General features: G+C 36.8%; 1 long non-coding RNA gene across 1 annotated transcript; it reads right to left on the bottom strand.

The window, feature by feature from the left end:
- Window positions 1-1,391: 1,391 nt before the first annotated feature.
- LOC107780199 (uncharacterized) lies at window positions 1,392-4,441 on the bottom strand. The gene is made up of 2 exons (XR_001646756.2): window positions 3,882-4,441; window positions 1,392-1,667 (listed from the first exon to the last, which is right to left on the bottom strand). It is a non-coding gene; the product is annotated as an uncharacterized LOC107780199 (long non-coding RNA).
- Between the last annotated feature and the right edge of the window lie 1,829 nt (window positions 4,442-6,270).

A 6,270-nucleotide genomic window follows, 5' to 3' on the forward strand; every position in this document is an offset into this window, starting at 1 on the left:
TCACTAGTCATGAGCATCTACTACAACTGTCTGACAACCTCAAGACCAACATGGCCGGGGGAGAATCACAAAAAAATACACTAAGAGAGAATAAGAAGGGATAAAAGCAGGGTTGTGATCACCAGACAGCTACCTTGCTAACTCCAATGAACCTGCCACCACAGTACGAAACAAAGGCCTCTTATTAAGGCTTTGCATTAGGCCTCAGATACTATTAAACCGCCCCTGCGTTGAATACTCGCTACATGCAATATCTTATGTATATGTTTCTGATTAATTTTTCTCTATTATTAATAGCATACTTTCTATACTGACAACAATTTATTTGTCAAACCCACGGAATTGGATGGAATCACGAAACAACAGATAATTACAAAAAAATGATGATACACTTATATTAAGAAATATATTTTTAAAATAATACGCTTTGTCTGTAACAAATTTTACACGTAAAGAGACCAAAAAGTAAGAACAACATATAAAAGAAGTTTTTACGCATTATTAGAGTACATCATCTTCGAATTCTATCTTAAATAAATTTAAACCATTGATTTATTTTGTCACGATCCCAAAACCAACTCGGGCGTGATGGCGCCTATCATAGAACTAGGCCAGTTGATACAAACCCAAAACCAATCAGTATTTCCCATTCTTAGGATAAAATCAAATCTATTTAATAATACCTTTATGTAGTGTTTAAAACAAATAACAGTGCGGAAAGAAAAGCCCGACAATCGGGGTGTCACTAGTCATGAGCATCTACTACAACTGTCTGACAACCTCAAGACCAATAATGTCGGGGTAGAATCACAAAAAATTACACTATGGGAAAATAATAAGGGAGAAAAGCAAGGCTGTGATCGCCAGATAGCTACCTTGCTAACTCCAATGAATCTGCCACCACAGTACGAAACGAAGGCCTCTTATTAAGGCTTTGCTTTAGGCCTAAGATGTTATTAAGCCTCCCCTGCGTTGAATACTCACCACACGCAATATCTTATGTATATGTTCCTTATTGTTTTTTCTCTATTATAAATAGCATACTTTGCTATACTGACAACAATTTATCTGTCAAACCCACGGAATTGGATGGAATCATGAAACAACAGATAATTACAAAAAATGATGATACACTTATATTAAGAAACATATTTTTAAAATAATACGATTTGTCTGCAACAAAGTTTACACGTAAAGAGACCAAAAAGTAAGAACAACATATCAGAGAAATTTTTACGCATTATTATAGTACACCATCTTCGAATTCTATCTTAAATCAATTTGAACCATTGATTTATTTTGTCACGACTCCAAAACCAACCCGGTCATGATGACACCTATCATGGAACTAGGCCAGCCGACACAAACCCAAAATCAATCAGTATTTTCCATTTTTAGGATAAAATCAAATCTATTTAACAATAAACCTTTATGTAGTGTTTAAAACAAGCAACATTGCGAAAAGAAAAACCCAACAATCGGGGTGTCACTAGTCATGAGCATCTATTACAACTGTCTAGCAACCTCAAGACCAACATGGTCGGGGTAAAATCACAAAAAAATACACTAAGGGAGAATAAGAAGGGAGAAAAGTAGGGTTGCGATCGCCAGGCAGCTACCTTGCTAACTCCCGATGAACTTTCCATCGAGCTCAGAAATACCTAGATCTGCACACAAGGTGCAGGGAGTAATGTGAGTACGCCAACTCAGTAAGTAATAAAAGTAAATAAAGACTAAGCAGTAGAAAACAATAAATCCACATCATGATAAACTCAGTAAGCATAACAAGCTTTCAAATCAGAATATGAGTCAATCATCTCATTTAAAATCTAGCTTTTGGTAAAAATCATTTAAAGATGCTTTCCAACAGTTTCAATAGAGGTTCAGTATAGTTTATAGTAAAAGTGATAAAAATCATAATCGGCCCCTCGGGCAAAATATAGTTCGTATACAGCCCCTTGGGAAATCATAAATCATATACATCTCATAATAGAAAAGTTTCAGTAGAAATAACAAAGCCAAATCTGTGATTAAACTCCGAACATCTCGTAAAAACTCCAATTTCAATGAAAGTTGTTTAAAAACATTTGTTCAACATTTTCAACAGAGGCTCAGTATAAAGAGGAGTGAAAACAGTAATTTCATAAAAACAAGCCCCTCGGGCAAAGCATTACTCATGTATATATATAGCCCCTCGGGCAAGTCTCTCAGTCACTCGAGACTCAACTCTCATCAATCAACGCTCACACTCAGCACTCACGCTCAATAGGTGTCTTATAATAACCGATGCAATGTACAGTCCGATCCATAAATATATAGTCGACTGCGCTCACTGGGGGTGTGCAAACTCCGGAGGGGCTCCTACAGCCCAAGCGCTATATCGCCGCAGCGTGTAGCCTAATCCAACATATCGCTGCGGTGTACAGCTCGATCTATATATCGTTGCGGCGTGCACCCGATCCATAATTATATAATCCTCACAACCAGGCCCTTGGCCTCTCTTAGTCATCAATCTTACAATCAGGATATCGGCCTCTCTCAGCCATCAATCTCACAAGCCACCCGGACTATCAGTAAAATAGGGCGTTCAGCCCAAAGTATCATATATAATATCAAAACTGAGTAAATAAGGCCGAGTTATGAAATCAGTGAAACACAGCATTGTCACACCTCCTTTTTACATCCCGAGAGGTATACAAGGGAGTTTTTTCAATTTAAGTGATATTATTTGAGATTAATTATTCATTTTTTATTCAGATTCGCCACTTGGGATGGTTTATTTTCTGGTGTCCCAAGTCACCGGTTTATTTTTAAATCCCAAATTGAGGAAGATTTCGACTTTCCTTTTGAAGTCTGCGAACCAGAAATTCTGAGTAAGGAATTCTGTTAACCCGAGGGAATGTGTTAGGCACCCCCGGATTCCGTGGTTCTAGCACGGTCGCTTAAACTATCATAATTGGCTTATTATCTGATTTTAATACATGTTTTAGCCTAGGGTACATTTTAACTTATTAAACCAATTTTAATTATTTTTTAAAGAAGATTTAACGTCGTGTAAAATATGTCTTTGGATTGCGCCACATGAAATGCACCCGCAATTCGAAATATATCTTATTCAAAGTTGTGAGATTTAGAGTTGGGTCACATGAAATGCACACCCGAGTTTAGGAAGGTAATATTATTAAACTATGCGCCTAAAGCAACTACACATTTTAACTTTGCGAGGGCCATGAGAATTTGCTAAATGGCGCGCCTCAATTTTTAAAGAGTTAGTATCAATTACATGAGGGCCATGAGTTATTTAATGAAAATGGCACACCTCAAATTTTTCAAAGGGGTTTTATTATTCAAAGTTGTTATAATTGGGTTACATGAAATGCACCCCCGAATTGAGATTCACATATCATAACAATGCCACGGGGACCGTACCCATGGCCACTATAATTTAATTACTCATAGTTACGATGTTCGAGACTTAGTGAATTTTCCAAGATTTTGACAATACCCCAGTATTCAAACGTTGGCCATCTAAACAAATGCATTTATATATTAAATGCACATTAATACACTATAGAACTGATGCCTATACATATACAAATGCTACATAACTAATTTTATAAGGAATGTCCATTATCCAAACAGACTACAGTGAAATCATAAGAAGCCAACTAAACATTTTTCATAGTAAATTTCCAACCTTAATAGTACTCTCTGATTTCACACTTCATTTCAAACGCATCACAATACTTCAACAAACACACAAAAGAACGAAAATAGCTGTCAAATAATCATGGGAATGAAACAGACGAAAAATGATTAATTCCATACAATTCTTATCTAAACAAATCTGAAGTTTATATTATTCAAACAAAATGTAATACCTGATTACAGCGGCACAGAGACAAACAGAGAATAAGTCTCTTCAAAATGAATCCGAGTTCAGCTGACTTGCAGCTCCAGAATCGGATGGAGACGTGACCAAGACCAACGAAACTTTGACTTCGGAACTTGCCGGAGGTCGATGAAATACAGGCGGACCTCGACTCTTCAGCCTCGAAACTTGCCGGAAAGTAAAAAATGCGTGACTGTGTTTGTGCGTGCTCCGACAGATATGGTGAAGAGAACACGAAGCAGCGAAATACAGGAGGTCATAAAATCGGCTATTTGTGCGAATCACTTGCGGTAGCAGCAGGTTAGTCAACAAATCAGCCGCAGAGACAAAATCTAGCAAAATGCCGAAAATAAAATTGTTTAAGCAAGACATCAAGTCCCTATCTCCATTTTAGATCTAGGATTTTTTTTGTCTTCTATTGATTTTCCTCTAAAGATTAGGGAACACGGCTGATAGTCTTCTTTGTATTGTTGCAGCTGAGGCTTTTTGGAGAAAGTGTATCGAAGAAGAAGAAGCCGAGGCTCGGGGCGCTATTGTGTCTCATCCCCTTTTGATTTTTTTTTGCCTTACCTATAATATAGGTCTAGGTTTTAGGTGTATTTTTTGTGTATTTGCCAATTAGTCCCTGGGTCTTTTTGTGGTAAGTTCTTAGGGTCTTTTTATTTATTTTTGTTCCAAAGAAGAGACTAGAAGGGTCCCTAGGGTTGGCTTAATGGGTATTGGGTATTGGGCCAAGAATTGGGCTCTAAAACTCTTAAAATTGTGGTCTAACACCTTAATTGACTCCTTTTAAAATAAGATAGAAATACTACACAATGCCAAAGCTAATCCTAATTAATTAAACTAAACATGAAACTATTTTTGTGTTTTCAAAATTATATAAAGATAAAAATAAGGTACTATTTTTGTATTTTTTTTATATTTTCTTTTTAAAATTTATGAAAAATACATCAACTAATTTTTTTTTTGTAATTTTCATTTTTCTTGTAATAAAATAAAGTAAAAGAGTCAAATGAGTTGAAATAGCTATATTAGGCCTAAACTAAATATTTGCGTGCTAAAATATAAAAAATCTTGGGAGGGTCAAAAATCACATGTCTACAGCTGCCCCTCTTTGACTGGAAACGCGAAGAGTTTTCAGACAAAGAACGACTAGACAGGTTTTTTGACCCGACCCTTATTTAAGGAGACCAAAAACTAAGAGGAAGGAGAATGTGACCGAGCCCTAGTATCTGAGCTGCCTACATATCCTTGGCTATAAAGGAATCAAGCCACGTGTAGTTCAGAGGTGAGTGAGATGATGGAGTATGCCGAGGTGAAGAGCCGATCGAGCTGCCGTTGAGGTTCTGGTCCGCGGTCCCGTTATTAAATCAAAATCAAAAATGAAAAAGACTAACTAATCCTATTAGCTACGAGTTACAAGATTCCTATCTATGAGTCTTCTGAAGCTTGATCTTGAGTCTTGGCTGATTCTTCATGCGGACCCTGATCTGAATCTTGATACTTGTTAGCAGCAGGTGTTGGTTCAATCTTCTTTATCTTTTCAAACCAAGATGGGACATGCAGAGCTTGTGACCTCAGCCCTGTCTTGAGCAGCTCACATCTTTTATTAACTTCTGCATTCGGATTCACTTCTTGTCTTTCTTTTTTTTTTTTTTTGACTGTGACTAACTTTTGTTGATCATCTTGGATTGTTGACTCGCATTCTTGCCGCGAGCTTCTGCTACTTCTAACTTGAATTGAATTCTGAAATAACTTCCCTTGTTTTCCAGGCGGGCGCCTGATTGCTGAACTTAAACCGTCTTCTCTTGTTACTTGACACTGTTTTCCCTTGCACCCTTGAACCATTTTCCCTTGAAACCTGAACTGTCTTCCTTCGAAACTGATTTCCCTTGAAACTTGAGTTGTCTTCCTTCGAAACTGCTTTCCCTTGAAACTTGAGTTGCCTTCATTTGTTCTCCAGGTGGGCACCTGATTACAACAAAATAGACAAAACAAAAGAAATTTTTCTGCCCCAGTTTGCACTAGGAAGATTTGTGAGTTGTTAGCAAAATTGTAAACCACTTGTACTATTGATGCAATGATGAGAGTAAACTAAAGAATAAACTAGAAAAACTATAAACTAAGCTTGACTAAAGTAAAGACTGATCCTATTCTCCAGGCGGTGCCCCTAATTTCAAGAAAACTAAACATTGATAACTTAAGAAAACTAAAAATTGACCTTTTTTTTCTCAGACTTCCTTTTTTTTCTAAAATATCCTAAGAGAAAATTCGTCAGACTAGGTTTTCTATCTTAGGAGAAAGATTCATCAGACTAAGACGTTAATCCTAGGAGAAAATTCATCAGACTAGGTCCTTTTTTTTTGGTATCTTAGGAG

The sequence above is a fragment of the Nicotiana tabacum genome, chromosome 22 (assembly GCF_000715075.1).
Source record: "Nicotiana tabacum cultivar K326 chromosome 22, ASM71507v2, whole genome shotgun sequence".
NCBI lineage: Eukaryota > Viridiplantae > Streptophyta > Magnoliopsida > Solanales > Solanaceae > Nicotiana > Nicotiana tabacum.